The sequence below is a fragment of the Ornithorhynchus anatinus genome, chromosome X5 (assembly GCF_004115215.2).
Source record: "Ornithorhynchus anatinus isolate Pmale09 chromosome X5, mOrnAna1.pri.v4, whole genome shotgun sequence".
Lineage (NCBI taxonomy): Eukaryota > Metazoa > Chordata > Mammalia > Monotremata > Ornithorhynchidae > Ornithorhynchus > Ornithorhynchus anatinus.
Window position 1 is genome coordinate 61,627,608 of NC_041753.1, and position 19,283 is coordinate 61,646,890.

The window sequence follows — 19,283 nt, forward strand, 5'->3', positions numbered from 1 at the left end:
AAGACCTGATGTCAAGACTGGGAAAGAAGAACTTAGAGGCAGAGCAAAGGCCAAGGAATCTTGTATTTTGACCCCTGAGCTGGAACTCTTTTCTAATGATAGTCTGTGAAAGAAAACGAAAAGAATGTCTGGGTGTCCTGAAACGTGTTTTTATCAGGGTAGTCAGAGAGCAATCTATCTGTACTTACTATCTGGTATCAGAGGAATTATTATTGGATTCTAGTGAACTGAATGACTAAGCAGGCTGCACAGTACAATGTAATGAATCAGTACGTTTTTGTGGATCAACTTCAGGAGAGCAGAAAGACCAGTACGGACATTTTATTACCATTAATTTGCCCTTCTGTTGGGTTTTAATTCTCTACCCACTCCCTCAACCTCCTCCTCTGTTAAAAGGTGCCATTCATGTTGAGTTGATCGAGAACGTTAACATTCCTTGTGCTCCTAAAGTGAGCAAAAACAGGGACATCTGCAAATATTATGCACGGTCTTATTATTACAGGGCATTGTACTGGGTGCTTGGAGAACGTACAGAAGGAGTAAAAGGCATACAATCCCTGCCCTTGAGGAGTTTTCGATCCAAAATCAGACTCAGCCTATGTGTCTTCCTGTCAATAATGACACGATGGTAGTAGAGATGCCAGTCTGCACAAGAGGACGATGTGGTCACTCTAGAATGTCATTTCCACTTGGGGAGCAATCTATACATTGGCTATAAATTATGGTCGAGATCAGTGAAACCCAGTGGATTTTTCACTTGGGCAGACCCTGCAACTTTGTCACGACTGGATTCCGGGATGGATCAGGCTCAAGGCAAGATGTGATTTGGGGCAGTGGTGAAGGGTTTCAGCATAAGGTTCGAAGAGACGTAGATATCGACTAGGGTGGCCCTCGGACCTCTTGCTTCTGAGGCCGAGGCCTCACAGACTCAGCTGCCTACAGGACTGCAATTGGGCGCTGTAACCTGAGGGTTGTTTTAACCCTACTCAGTGTACACACTTACACAGCAAGAGCTCATTGGAGGTGCAAAAAGAATTCTAAAAATATCCATTGTAGATAGAAAAGACTGGATGCTTTGTATAAGGGGCCTTTCCTTAATCGTAATTATGTTATCCAAGATAAGGAAAGATTGAAGAGGGACAAGAGTAACTGAAAAGGCATCATACCATTTGGCTGAAGTTCCCCCCGAATTTAGGAGCATTTTTCCAGGAATTTTCCAGACACCCCCTTCCCTCCTAACCTCACTTGGTCAAGTGGCTTTAAGTTTCCTCCTCACCACCTCCCAGATTCCTCTGAATGCAGTTTAAGCCCTTGATCTTCACCTTACCCTCTCCTTTCCCCAAGCATTTACGTTCAGATCCATAATTTCTTTATTTTAATGTCTGTCTCCCCCTCTAGACTGTAAGCTCCACATGGGCAGGGAAGATGTGTACCAAATCGTTGTATTATATTCTCCCAAGTGCTTAATGCAGTGCTCTGCAGACAGTAAGCACTCTCAATACATACCATTGATTGATGGGTGGATTGAGCTGGGGAATTTGGCAGCAGGATCTGAGGTGGTGGAAAGGGGGTCGCTGCAAATAAAATTACTGAACCTGAAGGCGTCAGGTGCCTTATCCGTCCATGCCAGACAGGAGACAGACTGTTCGGAAACTGGACTGTCTGAGGCAAAACTGGTATGAAACAGAATGCTCAAGAAAACATCGGCTCAGTGTGTAATTATGGGGTGAAAAATAACCCTCCCCAAATGTTCAGCCCTGTAGAGAAGTAAAAAAAGAACACTTAAATCATGGTAGTAAGCTCCTTGAGGGCAGGGATGATATGTTCCAACTATTATACTCTCGTAAGTGCTCAGTACAGTGTTCTGTACACACTAACCACTCAATATGTCTTATCAATTGATTGATTCACCCTAATTTCTAAACTCAGTTTGGAAAGACAGTGATAGAAAATGAGGGGAAGCTGGAGACTGGGAGGTTTCAGGACAAGATGCTTCATCTAGCTTGTGTGTGGGATAGAAGGGGTGGGGTGAACCAGAGGGAAAATATTGGAAAGTGGGAGAGGGTCAACCTTACTGGAAGATTAGCCATTAAAAATAAATGAAAGGATCAGAAACTAATGAGATTAAGCCACCCTCTCCTCTTGCCTCCCATTTGTTTAATATTCATTCATTCAATCATATTTATTGAGCGCTTACTGTATGCAGAGCACTTGACTAAGAACTTGAGATAGTACAATGTAACGATAAACTTTTGCTTATGCCAAGGACTTAGTACCCAAAAAGCAACTTCAGGAGCATAGCAGAAAAGTATTGGAGAATTGGCTCAGTGCAGCCTTGCCCTAAGACAGGATCGAATTCTCTCTAGCAAATGAAGTTACCCTAGTACCTAATTTGTATTTTGCATTGGTTTTGTATTGGATTCGTAATCTCTAGACCTTTATTTTTTTCACCATAAACTGAGTTCGAAAGCATGTCAGAATCACAATAAATATCTGTCGAGCTCCTTCAACGCAGATAGTACCGTACTAGGAACAGTGAGCTAGGAATTTACTGGACATGGATAGTTACCAGACCTCTGCTCCAAAAGACCTTACAAAATATAGTATGAAATAGACAGATTGAGTTTATGTTTCTCTTCCTTGTGACCTAATGGAAAAAACACGGGCCTGGGAGTCAGAAGACCTGAGTTCTAATCCCAGCTCTGCTACCTGCTTGTTATGTGACCTCGGGCCTGGGAGTCAGAAGACCTGAGTTCTAATTCCAGCTCTGCCACTTGCTTGCTATGTGACTTCTGTCAAGTCCCTTAATTTCTCTGGGCCTCAATTTCCTCTGTAAAATGGGGATTAAATATCTGTCCTCTCTCCCTTTTAGACCGTAAGTCCCATGCGATATGGGGACCGTGTCTGACTTGATTATCTTGTATCTACCCCAGCATTTAGTATGGTGCTTGGCATAGAGACACAGAATAAGCACTTAAAAATACCATTATTATTATCATTATTATTATTACTACTATTATTATTATGAAGGGAGGGAGGAAGGTGGAGTTGGGTATGAGGCTCTACTAGTACTTTCATGCACATGCATCATCACTATCAGTCCAGTAGGCTTAGTCAGAAGTTAAGGTGATTCCCTTGTTTTCATAAAATCACACCAGTATATAGAGATGGCATTCAAAACCAGGATAGGACACTTACAATTTGTATAGTGCCTTTGCAGAAAAGAAATCCTTTTCTCTGCACCAGTAATACCTGCTGAAGGATGTTATTGAAGAAAATGGCCTAGTTGGATTCCTGAAAGGATTAGACACTTGGATTAATAAGAAAAGCACCAACAATTATCCTGGCTACAGCAGGGTAAAAATGACATGGTTTTCTCATTCCTTATGCTTTAGGGCATGAAAAGAGAATTTCCAGTAGTTTGGGGCAAAGTCATCAGGAGAGCATTATAGTATACTGAGTAGGTTGATCGAAATGCATTAATTTTCCTCTGAAGCCCCTGCTCTAGGAAATTAGTGGAGTCAGGCTGTCCAGGTATGCTTCTCTGTCCATGTGAGCAACTGCTGTATGTTTCAGGCTCAGTTACATCTGATGGACCCCAGTGAGAGTAAAGAAGCTAATCAAGCAATTTCCTGCCAATAATTTTGATTCAGTGAAGAAGTCGTATTAAAGTGGTCTCTTTAGTAGCCATCTAGATTTATTTTGCTGCTTGTCAGAGGTGAGATGGTTTTGTTTTCTGCTCAATAAATAGATTTCTTTCTCAGGGATACATAATACAGCACTACCACATACCCTTTTGCTTATTGCAGTTGATCTTTTGGCAAGGGAAATGAAGGAAGGCATTTGTATTACCATCTGAAATGTGGAAATGCCCTTATTTGAAATGGCAGTTGGTCTGGAACCTCAATTTTGCTGCAACTTAAATCCAAGACTTAGCCTGTAAATACCTCTCTTTATATGAAGTCTTCACATTTTCCAAATAACAGTCCCCTCAATAAACAGTTCACTTTTGATAGATTAACTATTGGTATAACTAGAGACAGAGTGAACAGTAGTTTGCCCCAAATAAATGTTATGGTGTGTTCTCACATTCAATTAGTAGTTCATATTTATTGTGTCAGTGACTTATCCGGCATCATCTTGGCACATTTGGTGGGGACATTAGAGAGCAGTTGTGTGATCCCTGTCCTTAAAGAGCTTACAAACTATACGGCTACATATGTGGTTAAGGCACTTAAACCACAGAATTTACCAGCTCACCCAGGTTTTTGCCAGATCTCTTCAGGAGGTGAAGGTGGATATAGACGTTTACACGATGGGAGGTGGGGAGTTGGGATGGGGAGGGGGGTGCGGGTACAGGGGAAGCTGCTTTATTGAGGAAAGTAGGACTGGGGCACAGGGGAATACTGAATGTCAGGGAGAGGGAGCAGAAAGAGCCAGGGAACTCACCTTCTCCTGTGGGCTCCTAAAGCAGCCTGTGCTGTGGTATGGGATTCAATTGAGATGAGATTGGCCACTCGAGACATTTCGTTTACTTGCCTCATAGGGACGCAGTGTGGCCTCGTGGAAATAATAATAATAATAATCGTGTAATTAGTTAAGCTCTTGCTGTGTGCCAAGCACTTCACTAAGTAATGGGGTAGATAGAAGATAATCGGGTCAGACACAATCCCTGTCCCACGTGGGGCTCACAGTCTAAGAGGGAGGGAGAACAGGTATTGAATCCCTAATTTACAGATGAGGAAACTGAGGCCCAGAGGAGTGAAGTGACTTGCCCAAGGTCACACAACAGGCACGTGATGGAGCCGGGATTAGGAGCCAGGTCCTTCAACTCCCAGGCCTGGGCTTTTTCCATGAGGCCAATTCTGGCAGAAGACTTGGAGTCAGGAGCCCAAGGTTCTACTCTCAGCTCTGATACTGCTGTGTGACCTTCACTTCACTTCTCTGTGCTTCAGCTACCTCATCTGTAAAATGAGGATGAAATCCCTGTTCTCCCTCCTAGTTGGACTGTGGGACAGTGACTCATTCCCATCTGATGATCTTGAATCTACTCCAGTGCTTGGCACATAGTAAGAATTTAACAAATATCACACACTAATATTATTATTAACAGCAACTGAAGATGGCAGTTTCACCCCTCACTGCCCATTCCCCAGATCCACCTCACCTGTCTCCAATCACAGCAGTCAACCCCTATCTCTGTAAATATTGTTTTTATGTATCTTTTCATGTTTTGAGGCATCTGTTACCTGGATTAAGTTGGCATCCATTAATCAAAAGTATTTATTGTGCACCTACTGTTTGCAGAGCACTAAGAACTTGGAAGAGTACAATAGCATCAGTAGGCTGGATCACTGCCATTGAGAACCTTAGAATCTTTAAAAATTGGTGCTTTTGTAAAGTTGTTGGGGTCAGGGGTCATGTCTCGGTCTTCTTTTGCAAGAGTCCTTAGGCCAAAGTGTACAAACATCTAGTCTAAGGATTCCCAAGCTTTTGATGGACAGAGCTCCAATCAATCAATCAATTGATGGTATTTATTGAGTGCTTACTATGGGCAGGTCTCTGTACCAAGTGCTTGAAAGAGTACAGTATGACAGAGTTGGTAGACAAGTTCTCTGCCACCAACTATCTTACAGTCTTCATTGTAGGATTCAGTTCCAGGACCCTCATGATAATGATGATGATGATGATAACAAATACCAAAATTATTATTATTATTATTATTGTTGTATTCATTAAGCCATTGTTATTATTATTATTATTATTAAGTGCTTACTATGTGCCAAGCACTGTTCTAAGCACTGGAGTAGATACAAGGTAATCAGGTTGTCCCACGTGAGGCTCACAGTCTTAATCCCCAGTTTACAGATGAGGAAACTGAGGCCCAGAGAAGTTAAGTGACTTGCCCAAAGTCACACAGCCGATAAGTGGCGAAGCTGGGATTAGAACCCATGACCTCTGACTCAAGCCCGGGCTCTTTCCACTAAACCACTCTGCTTCTCATTCCCTCACACTGTCTCTTTTTCATCAGAAATCACGTTGCCTTTAAGAACCAAAGAGAAAATACCTGTCAAGTACCATGTGGAGGTATTTGTTATAATAATGTTGGTATTTGATAAGCGCTTACTATGTGCAGAGCACTGTTTTAAGCGCTGGGGTAGACATAGGGGAATTAGGTTGTCCCACGTGGGGCTCACAGTCTTAATCCCCATTTTACAGATGAGGGAACTGAGGCACAGAGAAGTTAAGTGACTTGCCCACAGTCACACAGCCGACAAGTGGCAGAGCTGGGATTCGACCTCATGAGCCCTGACTCCAAAGCCCATGCTCTTTCCACTGAGCCACGCTGCTTTGCTTCCTTCCATAGAGCAGAACAAGGGGCACAGGCTCTTTTGACTAGCTGAGCTGCTTCAGTCTTCCAGAAGTGGATTGCTACAGCGCTCTGGGAAAGTCGAGCTCAACATTGTTAATTGATGCTATTTTTTATGAAGAAAAGGACTAGTTTAGAGGAGCTAGTCAGTCAGTGGTATTCATTGAGCGCTTACTGTGTGGAGAGCACTGTAATAAGAACTTGGGACAGTACAATATAACATCATTCCCTGCCCACAACGAGCTTATGATCTAGAGTGAATCAGTCTAGTTGAGAGAACCAGTAACAGCTAGAGTACTTGGAGGCAATGTTTTTCTCGAGTGAAGAGTGTTTGAATTTGAGGAATGTTTTTTTCTGTATCGCTCTTCCTAATTGAGGAGCTCACAGGGTGGCCCAAACCACTGGTCGAGCTTGGTTTTGTTACCATGCCAAGCCCTAGGGTAAGACCCAGGTTGTCTCAAACTCAAATATGCACTTACTGTTTCTCCCACAGTCTAATGGGAAAAGCAAACCAGTGGCTCCACATTTCATCTCTCTTTGACCACACTGGGGTCTGCTTAATGGAGCCCACAGAGTGGATATGATTTTACAAAGTGCACAGCTTACTCAACCTGTGTAATCTCCAATCCTGAGCAACCTGAGTCTGCCTGGAGTCCCCTGGTTCCTGCATGCCATGTGGGAGGATGGTGTAAAAATAATGCAGTGGCATCCATAGATAGGAAGAGTTTCTCCACCTCCTGCCTTCCCTGGGTCCTCCACTCCCCAGCAAAATATCAGGATGCTGAACGAAGCCTGTGATTTCAAATAAGGGTGTTCACAATTATAAGGGCTAGCTGTAGATGACACCTGTCAACGCTTCCTACCAGAGTTACAATCGTCATGTCTAATGGCTTCGTCTTTTGAATAATTGGCCATTTCGGAGAGGCGAAAGGGGGCAAGAGGGTGGAGGTATTTCATATGAGCCGAGAAAAAGCTGACAACTCATTTTTCCCCCTTCCTCCTCTTGTAAGCTAAATCTTCAACTGCAGCAAAAGTCCAAAAGGTCCCAGGCTAACTTAGGACTAGTAGTACTGGGGAGGTGCTTAACTTGGTGGGGGGGGGGAGGCAGCAGCAACACTCCAAATCACTGAGCTCCTAGACACACATGACGTGACACATGCAACACCAGCACGTAGCATGATGAGAGGATGTCACACACCTGGCATTTTGTGGAAGTCTGCTTGATTCAGCGCAGCCTAGGGTGTTCCTCCAGACTGCGACACAGGTAGGCTTGGGGCCTCAAATTACAGGAGATCATCAGCGTCCAGGACCGTATCGGAATCGCACAGGCGACAGGTAAGCTGGAAACCAGGTTCATCAGGGTAGTACCGGATCTCTGGCCAACCTATCTTTGGCTCATGGATTGGCACCTATATCTCTGCCATGTAGATCTATGCTAAGGCATGTTGACTTTCAGTATGGTTTAGTGGAAGTGATAATGAAGCTGATAGAGCACCTAATACAGTACAAACATTCTTATAATGTTTCTCAGCGGTCGGCCATTTTTTTTGCTCGCAGTCCACATACCACATTTTGTAAATGGCCGTGAGCCAGCCCATAGTGAATTCATTCATTCAGTCGTATTTATTGAGCACTTATGTGTGCAGAGCACTGTGCTAAACGCTTGGAAAGTACAATTCGGCAACAAATAAAGACAATCCCTACCCAACAACGGGCTCACAGTCTAGAAGTGGGAAGAGAGGGAGTGACTGATCTGCGGGACTGTAGCCACTTCCAACCGTTGTGGTTCATTCCAGAGTTCGAGGGAGCTGTGGATGCAGTTGGTAATGCCCAGTACCCAGCTATTCTCGGTCACGGCTCACCAGAAAGGAAGTACCTCCATCCATGGTTGAAACAGACTGAGTTAGGACCTGCCTCAGGCAGAAGGACCTGGCTCAAATCCAGCCTGATTCCAACCTAGTCTTGAGCTGTATGGTAAATGTTCCAAGCCAGAGATTATGTAAAAAGTCTTTCTGAGCATGTGCAGGGGAATGACACTTTGCTGCCCCCTAGTGGAGGGCTCCTCTACTAAACTCCCTGCACTTTTCCCAGATTCTTGAAAGGAATTTGGGAATAGAACTAAAATTTGGACTCCATAAATGAGCCCTAGATACCACCAACCTCTGCTTCAACCTGGCCTAAACTCTGATCCACACCTGACACCCTGACCCACTCCCGAGACTCCGCAAGTTGAAAAATATCAATTTGTCTGGTTGCTGAGTGGGCAGGCTACTTGAAAGTCTTATGGGTTTAGGATAAGTGGCAGGCTGAGCCTCTGGGTCTCCAAGCAGGCCCCAGTGGCCAGAATTCACATTTCCCGGCCTCTTGAGTTTTTCTGTCTCTTCTCCTACCACCCTGGCTTGCTACCCATCAAGATGAAGATGGAGTATGGCCGATGAGCTCAACAGCAAACTGGCAGCAAGTAAACAAGGCCCATTCTGAATCACTGCAAAAAAAGTTAGAGAGGACTCTAGGTTCAGGAGGGAGAATCCTATGAGAAGTTCCTGTCTCACTGCATCCACTTTACATATTTACTGTTGTTTCCCTGACTTTGGCAGGACTGTTGAATATTTGTTTGCAATTTTATTGCCTTCAGTTTAGATTGTCTTCTTCTAGAGATTAGGGACCCTCTCCTACACCCTCCTGGTAATTTTCCCAGAGCCTAGGTGAGATGGACGCGTATGTTGGTATAGTCTGTGTGGATGCAGACAGTTTCCTTGAAGATGTGTAATCAAACAATTTATCGATGATATTTATGCAGTTTTAACTGTGCTCAAAGTGCTGGACTAAGCACTTGGGAGAGTGCAGTGCAACAGAGTTGGCAGACATCTTTCCTTCCCACAGACAGCTTAAAGTCTAGAGAAGGAGACAGACATAAAAACTATATGTGTATATATATATATATATGTATGTATACCATTTAAATATATGTTTTATTATATTTCTATAACTAGTGTATATATATGCATCTATACAATTTAAATATGGTATTTGTTAAGTACTTACTATGTGCCAGACATTGTGCTAAGCACTAGGGTAGATATAGGTTAATCAGGTTGGGCAAAACCCACATCTCATATGTGGCTCACAGTCTTAATCCCCATTTTACAGATGAGATAACTAAGGCACAGAGAAGTTAAGTGACTTGCCCAAGGTCACACACCACACAAGTGGCAGAGTCAGGATTAGAACCCAAGGCCTTCTGACTCCCAGGCATGTGCTCTATCCACTAGGCCATGTTGCTTCTCTCTCTCTCTCAGTATATTTGCCATTTAAATATGTATCTACATGCATGTATATATACATATATGTATTATATGTATATATTTATTCATATTTTAATTCATATTTGTTAAGCGCTTACTGTGTCCCAGGCACTGTACTAAGAACTGGGGTAGATACAAGATAATACAGTTGGACACAGTCCCTGTCCCATACAGGGCTCACAGTCTTAATTCCCATTTTACAGATGAAGTAACTGAGGCACAGTTATCTTTAAATACATACGTATCTTTCAATTACGTGCATATCTTTAAACATCTGGCATGGGTATTGGGAATGGGAGTCAATAAAGATGAAGAAATAACGTTGCCAGGTGAAGGACAAGTCAGAGTCAAAGCAGGTGTGGATGAAATTGAGGTGGATGAGGTCAATCTGATGCCTGGATTTCTGCCAGCAGCACTCTGCAGCTCATGCACAGGAGGGGAGGAGGCATACTGTAAAAGTGATCCAGGACGGTGGGTTTGTGGGTTTGATCTACAGAGGGACAGGGGAGCTAGTGAGCTGAGTTCAGTGAAGAGGATGGTGTGTGGTCTTAACCTTGAACCCTAAAAGTAGGAGGTGAATTAGCTAAGATGAAACAGAGCTCTTTGTCTTCTTTATATTTTACAGTATACTTCTTGAGCACTCTGTGTGGTAGGAATCATACAATATGCAATTTTTAAACAACCAGGGTTGCGCTCTCACTTTCAACATTTTTTTGTCCTTTCAAAATGGCCTGAATTCCTTGGCTCCCAATCCTTTGATTTTTACAGCTGAAATGCCTTGGAAATGTTGCCTTTAATGTGAAATGCAGCCTTTCCAATTTATTGTGTCTCAGCTGTATTGGGTTTGGGAATTCTGCTTTACCCAAGTTTAAAAACTGCACCTGGACATGCCAGTAACATTCTCTTTACCCAGTGGAACTGATTATCTTCTAGGCAAGCATCCTGATGACTGCAGTAGGGCTTGGCATAAAGAAACAAAGCACATGAATTTTCTTAGGAGCTGTTGGATTTTTGAGTCAACAGCATAGGTTTTACATATTTATACAAAACATCTTAATACATCCCCAGCTAGATTATGTAGTCAAAAGGATTAAGAAATCCAGACCATGCAGAATGGTCCAGGCATGTGATGGGAATGCGAGAAGAAAGGGAAATGGAGAGAAAGAGAGTGACAAGCCCACGAGTGCTGCAGAGAATCCTAGAGGCCCTCATCTGACAGCCAAACCCAGACAGATTTGTATCAATCTCTTTGATTGTGAGGAATGGTAGGAGTTCAGAGATGATATCACCTTTTCAGGACCCAGAAGGTTGAACGTGGGGTGGGTGGTGAATTGCTTGATGGTTTAGTTGTCTGGAAAGATAAGTTACATTAGGGGAGTCGGTCAATCAGCAAGTATTTATTGTGTGTCCCCACAGTTTGTAGACCCAGTCTCTTGCTTTCAAGGAGCTTACAGTCTAATATCAGTGACAAGAGAGACAAAATGTCAATCTCCAAATGCAGCACAATCAGATGCAGTCAGGTGTTTTTTTTTCTTACTCAACTATGAACAGTGAGGAATGGATCAGTGATTGTGCTAGTGGACTGAAGAGGAAGTAGAGCTTTGATATAATCAATGGCATTCATTGACCGCTTACTGTGTGCCAAGTATTTTACTAAGCACTTGGGAGAGTACAGTACAAAAGAATAGGTAGACACATTCCCTGCCCATGAGGAATTTACAGTCTAGGGGGTGCATAGGGATGCAGAAAGGAGGGAGAATAGGATGGGGAAATGTGAGATTAGTCGGGGAAGGCCTAGGCTCCTAGTAAACTGGCACCTGTGAAGCTAAGGAAGATCCACAGAGAGGCTGAGTAAGGAGGCACAGATACTCTGATTTATGGGCAAGGGAAAGTTATTTGTTTTCCATATGTGCAAAGGGTTTTATTTTGCTCTTATTAATGTGTGGAAATTCTTGAGCTCTTACCAGTGCCTTCTGTTTTTCACTGTACATGCCTCTAGAGGTGTTGGCTAAACCGATGAAGCCTGGATCTACTTCCTATAAAAACAGTGAATCTCCAGTGACTCCAAACTGATCACTAGCCCGAGCAGAGTGGGTCTAGCCCATCTCCAAACTTATGAAGTGGGTGGAGTATCCCTTGGCTACCAAGATCCTGCAACGAGAGCCCCTCAAGGATAGCTGGATGTCACTTTGGAAAATCTAACCACTCAATTAGGGTGACCATTTAGTCCAAATTAGGCAGGAAAGGCTTGATCTGGGGGCTTTCCCACCTGTCCATCCAATTGCTGATGAATGCCAGCAAAATCTCATCCAGGAGCTCCAGAACTCGTGGCCTAGGGGAAAGAGCATGGGCCTGAGAGTCAGAGGACCTGGATTCTAATCCCAGCTCTACCATCTGCCTACTGGGTGATCGATCTTGGGCAAATCACTTAACTTCTCTGTGCCTCTGTTACCTCATCGGTAGAATGGGGATTAAGACTGTGGGCTCCTTGTGGGACATGGACTGTCTTCCACCTGATGATCTTGTCTCTACCTCAGTATTTAGTACAGTGCCTGGCTCACAGTAAGCGCTAAACAAATACCATTAAAGAAAACAAGTGAACAAACAAACAGTGGGTGATAGGTTGTTTTTAACATGCCCTCTGCTCTGCATCCTGTACTGTTTGAGACCAAGGACTTCACATGCTAATGGAAATATCATGATACTCTGATGTCATGACTTCCAGCATCTCTGGGGCCTTTAGAACATGTTAGAGCTCCTGCACTTATAGTAATGTCAGTTTGGTGTTCTTAACTCCCGTTTCATAGGTGAGGAGAGGTGTAACTATATCCAACGTATTCCCAGGAATTGAGATAGGGCTGAACAAATGTAATAGTAAGATCCTTGAGGGCAGGGATCATGTCTACTAACTCTATTGTATTGTAGGGCATGGGCCTGGGAGTCAGAGGGCCTGGGTTCTACTGGCAGCTTTGCCACTTACCTGCTTTGGGACCTAGACCAAATCACTTCTCTGGGTCTCAGTTTCCTCATGTGTAAAATGGGGATTAATACCTGTTCTCCATCCTACTTTAGACTGTGAGCCCCATGAGGGACAGGGAGTGTGTCCAAACAGATTATCTTGTATCTATCCCCATTATTTAGTAAAGTGCTTGGAACAGAGCAAGTGCTTAACAAATACCACAGTTATTATTATTATTACTCTCCCAAGCACTTAGTACAGTGCTCTACACAGAGTAGGTGGTCAATAAATCCTATTGATTGATTGGTTTTTCTGCCATTCATTGTGACTTAAGCTTCATTAAAACTTGAAGTTCGGGAAGATTCTTCAGGAGATGCAATCAAAGTTCAGGATTTAGCTTTGAGTGAAGTAATTTTCTGGCATCACTGCTCTAAGTCTCATTTTTCCTTTTTTTAAATGGAAATAATAGTAACTCACACTGTCTGACTTCACAGAGACATTGGAGGGATAAATTATACACAGCTCTTTGGTCTCTTCGGAAAAGATGCTTTGCAACATCAACATTTTTATCGAGTAATATGATTAGAATACACTCCACGAGTGCTTATGTTTGATGTTCTACTCCTACAACATAGCTAAAAAAACTATTATCCAGACACTTCTTCCATGTTTTCTTGGTGCATTTGGAGAAATCGAAGTCTGTAAGCCAGATGAGTTCAAAATCCAGATAGCACTGCTCATGCTCTTTGTGGAAAAAAAAAAGGAAATCATTTCTTCCTTCTCTTAGTTCCCATCCTAGGGGCCTGTAGCAAAGAGAAGAGAGGTAACTTTACTCAGTAATGAGCCTGACAGATTTTTCATCAAGGGGACCGAGAGGAGAAGGAGTTCATGCAGACAGAATTTCCTGAACAATATAAACAAAGAAATTACATTTTAGAAAGAAAAAGGGTTGTTTCCTGCTAATGTTCCTCAAAATTATTGAATAATGCAGCCCAGTTGTCTCTAAAATTCATTTTCATGGCACTAGTGATGGAATTGCCTCTCAACTTACAGGCACTTAAAGGATACATTTAACTGGATATTGTCCTCAAGCAAACACAATTGACTAATTGCACTTCTTGGGGGCAGGAGAGAGAGTAGGGGAAATTGGATTCAAATGAAGCAACATTTTGTTTTTTCAGTCACTCCACTAAGCCCCATCCATTTTCGAACCTTGGGTCTTGCTTCCCCATCCACTTAATGTTTCAGTTTGAATAGCATCTCACTGCAGCTTGAATCACATACCCCAAACCAGAGAACAGTTGGCAAGTGTTAACTTTGATCAATACACCATGTTGTTCCAAAACAAACAGACCTCAGCACCACAGAGCACACCACTCCTGCCAGGAGAAACATCCCATCAGTGCTGCAAAGGCAATGACTTCCCTTGTCTAGATGTAACAGTTCTGCTGACCTCTACAGCAAGGAACATTTAACATCCCAGTACAACTGGGTTGCCCAATGTCCAGAAATACACGTCCTCTCCTTCTTTTTGTCCAATACCTATGATGGGAAATGAACAGATAAGTATTGTGTGTTCTGCCCTAACCTTTGGCCGCAGCCTGCCTGCCTCATGAAACATTTGGGCCCACCGATACATCTCATCCTGGGCCCTGGGGTGCACTGCTGCTTAGCAGTCAAAGGTCTCAAACGGAGTGAAAATATTTCCGTTACCCACAGTGCCTGTCCTTTTACACTCAAACCCAACCCCTTCCACCCCTCTTCCTCCTGTCCCCATTAATGCTTCTTCTTGAAGAGCTCTCTTTAACACCAAGAGATATAGTGGCAGCTGGAAAATCTTGAATCAGATCCCTAAGCAGGAAGGAGTTCGGCTTTTAAATCGGGAGCGGGTAAGATTTGTTTGGTTTTGAAAGAACTGTTGAAATTCACTATATGCAGTGAGGGGGAGGGATAGGAGGAAGTAAAACCTTTCCGGTTTTAATCACTGCTCTCGAATCTGTTGTTTGCCTAGTTGACTATCTTTCCTTAGACCACCCAGTTATTCCTTTGGCTACTCTGGTTGGATGATTCAGTCCACAAGTATGAGTAACATTGCAGAAACTGAATGATTTCTAATGATATCTGATCTCCTTTTTGCTGGATGGATTTTTCTTCTGCACAGCAGTGGCTTCTTCCTATCCTTCCTTACACTCTCTCAGATTACTTTATTAAAATGCCACAATTTATCAGGCCAAACTGAGGAGTCAGCCAATCATTTGAAGAAATATGGAGTGAGATTTCTGTGGCTGTCCTCCAGGTCCAAGGGATTTATAAAGAAGTTATAAGACAGGAACCCTGCCCTCAAGGCACTTTACACTCTGAATATAAGAAAAGATCCATGGAAAAATTTATATTAGTAACCAACCTAAGGATGGATATAGTAATAGAAATTTTCAACAAGATGGAAACAGGGTTAAAGGGCCCTTTCCTACCCTGCGGAAAGAGCACGGCCCGGGAAGTCTTGAGTTCTAATGCCAATTATGCCACTTGCCTTTTGTGTGATCTTGGGCAAGTCACTTCACTTCTCTTTGCCCCAGTTTCCTCATCTGTAAAATGGGGGTTAAATACCTATTCTTCCATGAGCCCCATGTGGAACAGGGACTGTGTCCAACCAGATGAACTGGTCATCTACCCTGGCGCTTTTTACAGTGCTTAGCACATTGTGTGCGCTTAACAAATTACCACAATGATTTGTCAGTCTAGCAATGGTATTTATTGAGTGCTTAATGTGTGCAGAGCACTGTACTTAGTTCTTGGGAAAGTGCCACACGATGCTGGTAGAAACGAACCCAGCCCACAAGGAGCTTACAGTTGCATTTCTATTAACTGGCCTCTAGGTTTCTTACCATTCTGTCATGGTGTGCCAACCCGCTTGACGTCACCAACCCCGGGGACGACTCTAAGCTGTGCCAACTTCTGTCCGTTATCTTTTTTGGAAGAGTGACCTGTGTTCTCCTCCACCTGTCTACTCCTTAGAAAGAAATAGCCCTTCTGGCCTCACTTCCCTATCTTAGCCTCTCCTGGCTGAATGCTCCTGCGTTGTCTTGGGGGTGGAAGAGGCATTTGAGGTCATCCTTGCAATGGTGATTAGCTACGGATAGCTAGGATGCTAACCAAACAATAAAATTGGCTTTTCAGCATAGCCCCTGAGGCATTTTTTGGATGACACAGCCACATTTCAGCCTCAGAAAATCCTTCTGTGCCTCCATGCACTGGCGTGTGCCAGATAAAGAGCTGAGGGGAAAAAATGCATAAAATGTGAAGGGTGGTGTGGGGGGAGCTGCAGAGCCACTGTCTTTTGGGCAGGCACCCAGGCTGCTAATCAGGCCAAATAATTAGGGGAGCCCCTCTGCCCAGTGGGAGATAATGAGGCACAGCTGGAGGGAGTTGGGGAGAGTCAGATAAAGGGAAAGGTTGGACAGACTTAAGGGGGCTGGCCCAATTGGGTCGTGAAGAAGCCAGCCAATGTTCCTGTCTGTTGAGATAGTTTACTTGAATAATGAACTCTTCGGGCCATGTAGCCCAATCCTCTCCCCTTTTAGCTGAACAGAGGGATAATCTGGTCCCTGAGAAGTGATTCCCTACAGGTCAAGATAAAAGCTTGCGATGGACTGAGAGCAGCCTCAAGTTGTAGTGGGGGCTGCCTGGACCAGCCACCCTGTCAATGACTCCCTCCCAGAGATAATAAGACTTACTTTAAAAGACTCATCTGGGCGAGAGTCATGCAACCAAGATGGACTCTTTCAGCACTATTCCCTTCCCTGCAGGGTGCTCTTTACTGGAACTGATTATGGTTAAAATGCTAAAATTTTCTTGGTGACTTTGCCTCTCGCATTGGATTGTGAGCTCTCACAGGCCGGGGACCAACTTCCCACAGGGCTTTTGGACATCGTAGCTGCTTGATGGATGAAAGAAAATGGTTGGAGCGGAGTGGGGATGTTTATGTCTATGAAGCTAACTATGCTTCCATGAAGCAAACTTGAAATGGGTATTAGGACATTACGGAAGTAGAATCCATCTAGTTACTCACCCACTAAGGCAGCTGGCAATTTTTTATACTAGATCTCTGAATTCCAAAAAGCCCCGAGGAAGTAGGGCGTGGTCTAGGGGGAGATGTAAAGGGTGAGAAACATCCTTGTTTCAAATGATTTGTTTCAGATTTTGGGTTACATAAAGTTTTGAAAACTTGGGATCCCCCTGCATAATACATTTGTACTCATATTGAAATATAATACCATGATTCAATCGTGGTGCACGCATCTGGCTATAAATATTTATCCTGCTGTTTTGTAAATATGCGTGGTTTTTGTTCACTCCCTAAACACCAGAAGCTTCTGACTAACCCCTTCTGTAGAAATTGAGCAAGGGTCTACTTAGTCAATAGCCCAGTTTTCGTAAGTTGATTTTTAGCAATCTGTCACCCCAAACTCAGTCATTCTTGATGCAGAAAATCAACTAATACTCCACAAATGTGCCTCCCTGTCAACATCCGTGTTTCAGCCATTATGTTAGTCCCCTTCTTCCTCTGTAGTGCAGTGTCCAGTCCAAGTTTACTCCTACTAAGGCACCGATTTTTCTGCAGGGGATGATTTGTCTGTCGCTTCTCTTCCTCCTTGGGGGTCAGTGAACTTCATGTTGGGCTAAGAGCCAAACTTGAGAAGCAGCATGGCCTAGTGGAAAGAGCATGGGCCTGGGAGTCAGGGGACCTGGGTTCAAATCCCAGCTCTGCGCGCCACATGTAGGCTGTGTGACCTGTGGTAAATCACTTAACTGCTTTGAGCCTCATTTACTTCATCTATAAAATGGGGACTATGAGCCCCATGTGGGAAATGGACTGTGTCCAACCTGATGAGCTTGTATCTACCTTAGTGCTAGTACAGTGCCTGGCACATAGTAAGCACTTCATAAATACCATTTGAAAAGAAAGAAAGAGCCTTGATAAAATGGGGAGCAATAGGATGAAGGTGGTGATGGGGGTGGGAGTGTTATAATGATTGTATTAAGCTCTTACTGGTGCCAAACACTGTCCTAAACACTGGGGTAGATACAAGATAATCAGGCAAGACACAATCCATATCCCACATAGGGCTCACAGTCCAAGTAGGAGGGAGAACAGGCATTGAATTCCCACTTTTCGGAGGAGGAAACTGAGGTCCAGAGAAGTTAAACTTTCCCAAGGTCACACAACAGGCATGTGGCAGAGCAGGGAGTAGAACCCTGGTCCCTGATTCATTCAATTCATTCAATAGTATTTATTGAGCACTTACTATGTGCAGAGCACTGTACTAAGCGCTTGGGATGAACAAGTCGGCAACAGATAGAGACAGTCCCTGCCGTTTGACGGGCTTACGGTCTAATCGGGGGAGACGGACAGACGAGAACAATGGCAATAAATAGAGTCAAGGGGAAGAACATCTCGTAAAAACAATGGCAACTAAATAGAATCAAGGCGATGTACAATTCATTAACAAAATAAATAGGGTAATGGAAATATATACAGTTGAGCGGACGAGTACAGTGCTGTGGGGATGGGAAGGGAGAGGTGGAGGAGCAGAGGGAAAAAGGGAAAAAGAGGGTTTAGCTGCAGAGAGGTAAAGGAGGGGTGGCAGAGGGAGTAGAGGGAGAAGAGGAGCTCAGTCTGGGAAGACCTCTTGGAGGAGGTGAGTTTTAAGTAGGGTTTTGAAGAGGGGAAGAGAATCAGTTTGGTGGAGGTGAGGAGGGAGGGCGTTCCAGTACTGTGGGAGGACGTGGCCCAGGGGTCGACGGCGGGATAGGCAAGACCGAGGGACGGTGAGGAGGTGGGCGGGAGAGGAGCGGAGCGTGCGGGGTGGGCGGTAGAAAGAGAAAAGGGAGGAGAGGTAGGAAGGGGCAAGGTGATGTAGAGCCTTGAAGCCTAGAGTGAGGAGTTTTTGTTTGGAGCGGAGGTTGATAGGTAACCACTGGAGTTGTTTAAGAAGGGGAGTGACATGCCCAGATCGTTTCTGCAGGAAGATGAGCCGGGCAGCGGAGTGAAGAATAGACTGGAGCGGGGCGAGAGAGGAGGACGGGAGGTCAGAGAGAAGGCTGACACAGTAGTCTAGCCGGGATATAACGAGAGCCCGTAGCAGTAAGGTAGCCGTTTGGGTGGAGAGGAAAGGGCAGATCTTGGCGATATTGTAGAGGTGAAACCGGCAGGTCTCGGTAACGGATAGGATGTGTGGGGTGAACGAGAGAGACGAGTCAAGGATGACATCGAGATTGCGGGCCCGAGAGACGGGAAGGATGGTTGTGCCATCCACGGTGATAGAGAAGTCTGGGAGAGGACCGGGTTTGGGAGGGAAGATGAGGAGCTCAGTCTCGCTCATGTTGAGTTTTAGGTGGCGGGCCGACATCCAGGTGGAGACGTCCTGGAGGCAGGAGGAGATGCGAGCCTGAAGGGAGGGGGAGAGGACAGGGGCGGAGATGTAGATCTGCATGTCATCTGCGTAGAGATGGTAGTCAAAGCCGTGAGAGCGAATGAGTTCACCGAGGGAGTGAGTGTAAATGGAGAACAGAAGAGGGCCAAGAACTGACCCTTGAGGAACTCCAACAGTTAAAGGATGGGAGGGGGAGGAGGCGCCGGCGAAGGAGA

At 44.3% G+C, this 19,283-nt stretch overlaps 1 protein-coding gene across 1 annotated transcript in view; it reads left to right on the forward strand.

Annotated features, from left to right (window-relative positions):
* Window positions 1-19,283, forward strand: part of PCSK5 (proprotein convertase subtilisin/kexin type 5) — a 409,642-nt gene that overhangs the window by 80,434 nt on the left and 309,925 nt on the right. The window lies entirely within an intron of this gene.